Source organism: Lipotes vexillifer, unplaced genomic scaffold, assembly GCF_000442215.2.
Source record: "Lipotes vexillifer unplaced genomic scaffold, Lipotes_vexillifer_v1.1 scaffold517, whole genome shotgun sequence".
NCBI lineage: Eukaryota > Metazoa > Chordata > Mammalia > Artiodactyla > Lipotidae > Lipotes > Lipotes vexillifer.
The window spans coordinates 324468-326849 of record NW_006786711.1 but is presented as its reverse complement, the minus strand read 5'-3'; positions in this window follow the sequence as shown (position 1 = coordinate 326849).

The following is a 2382-nucleotide window of genomic DNA, read 5'->3' as shown; positions in this document are numbered from 1 at the left end:
GGGGACTAGTGCCTGTGTTGTGGTGTATGAATGAGCCTAGATCTTGTCTCTCTAGTGGGCAGGTCCACGTCTGGTGGTGTGTTTTGGGGTGTCTGTGGACTTATTATGATTTTAGGCAGCCTCTCTGCTAGTGGGTGGGGTTGTGTTCCTGTTTTGCTATATGGTTGGCATAGGTTGTCCAGCACTGTAGCTTGCTGGTCGTTGAGCGAAGCTGGGTGCTGGTGTTGAGATGGAGATCTCTGGGAGATTTTCGCCGTTTGATATTATGTGGGGCTGGGAGGTCTCTTCTTGACGAGTGTTCTGAAGTTGGCTCTCCCACCTCAGAGGCAGAGTCCTGACTCCTGGCTGGAGCAGCAAGAGCCTTTCATCCACTCGGCTCAGAATAAAAGGGAGAGAAAGTAGAGAGAATTAGTATAAGTAGGAGGAAATAGGAAAGAAAGAAAGAAAGAAAGAAAGAGAGGAGGGAAGGAAGGAAGGAGGGAAGGAAGAAAGAAAGAAAGAAGAAAAGAAAGGAAGAAGGCAAGAAGGAAAGAAAGGAGGGAGGGAGGGAGGAGGGAAGGAAGGAAGGAATGAGGGAAGGAAGGAAAAAATACAGAAAGAAAGAAGATACAGTAAAATAAAATAAAGTATAATAAAGTTATTGAATTAAAAAAATAATTATTTAGAGGAAAAAAAAAAGGGAAGGATAGAACCTTAGGACAAATGGTGGAAGCAAAGTTATAGAGACAAAATCTTACATAGAAGCATACACATATACCCTCACAAAAAGAGGTAAAGTGGAAAAAATCATAAAACTTGCTCTCCAAGTCCACCTCCTCAATTTGGGACGATTCGTTGTCTCAAAAAGGGAAGGAAGGAAGGAAAGATAGAAAGAAGGTAAAGTATAATAGAGTTCTTTAAATTAAAATTAATTATTAAGAAAAAAATTTTAAAAAAAAATGGTCGGATAGAACGCTGGGACAAATGGTGGAAGCAAACCTATACAGACAAGATCTCACACAGAAGCATACACATACACATTCACAAAAAGAGGAAAAGGGGAAAAAATCATAGATCTTGCTCTAGAAGTCCGCCTCCTCAATTTGGGATGATTCGCTGTCTATTCATGTATTCCACAGAGGCAGGGTACATCAAATTGATTGTGTAGCTTTAATCCGCTGTTTCTGAGGCTGCTGGGAGAGATTTCCCTTTTTCTTCTTTGTTCTCACAGCTCACAGGGGCTCAGCTTTCGACTTGGCCCTGCCTCTGTGTGTAGGTCGCTGGAGGGCGTCTGTTTTTTGCTCAGACAGGACGGGGTTAAAGGGGCCGCTGACTCGGGGGCTCTGGCGCTCTCAGGCCGGGGGCAGGGAGGGGCACGGAGTGCGGGGCGGGCCTGCGGCGGCAGAAGTCGGCGTGACGTTGCAGCAGCCTGAGGCCCGCCGTGTGTTCTCCCCGAGAAATTGTTCCTGGATCCCGGGAACCCGGCAGTGGCGGGCTGCACAGGCTCCCCGGAAGAGGGGTGGGGGCAGTGACCTGTGCTCGCACACAGGCCCCTTGGTGGCGGCAGCAGCAGCCTTAGCGTCTCCCGCCCGTCTCTGGTTTCCGAGCTTTTAGCCGCGGCTCGCGCCCGTCTCTGGAGCTCCTTTAGGCAGCGCTCTTAAAACCCCTCTCCTCGCGCACCAGGAAACACAGAGGCAAGAAAAGGTCTCTTGCCTCTTGGGTAGGTCCAGACTTTTCCCCGGACTCCCTCCCGGCTAGCCGTGGCGCACTAACCCCTTCGGGCTATGTTCAAGCCGCCAACCCCAGTCCTCTAGGTCATGAGTTCATATCTGAATTTGTCGAGTTTGATGTATGTATGAGGCATCTAGTAGAGTGTTGAGACCAGAGACCAATATGCTCTAAATCTATTTCTAGATTGAATAGTAATAAACCCTAGAACTGAGTGCCACCCTACCTTCGAACCCCTGACTAATCCCATGCTTGAAAAAAATATCTATGCAAATGAATATAGTACTAAATACACAAAATATAATAAACAACTGAAATGCTCAGAAACTTTTTTTATTAAAGAAATTAGTTCTTTGATGTAGTATTCAGTTTCTCTGGAAGTTAATAGAATAAGTCCAGAAAGATGCTAAGGGATCTAGAAAACAGGGATCCAATAGAGGAGAAAGGCAAATGGAACTCCAAGGTGGATGGTTAAGATGACACCTGTGCAGAACCAGAAGAGAAACTGGAGCAGAAGGATAGACCCCTGAGGAAGATGTCTCTAAGGAAAAAAAAATTGACAGAATATTTAATGAGTGTAAACATATTGAAACTTTCAGTCTAGTAGAGGATCAAAAAGAATTAGGGCTTCCCTGGTGGCGCAGTGCTTGAGGGTCCGCCTGCCGATGCGGGAGA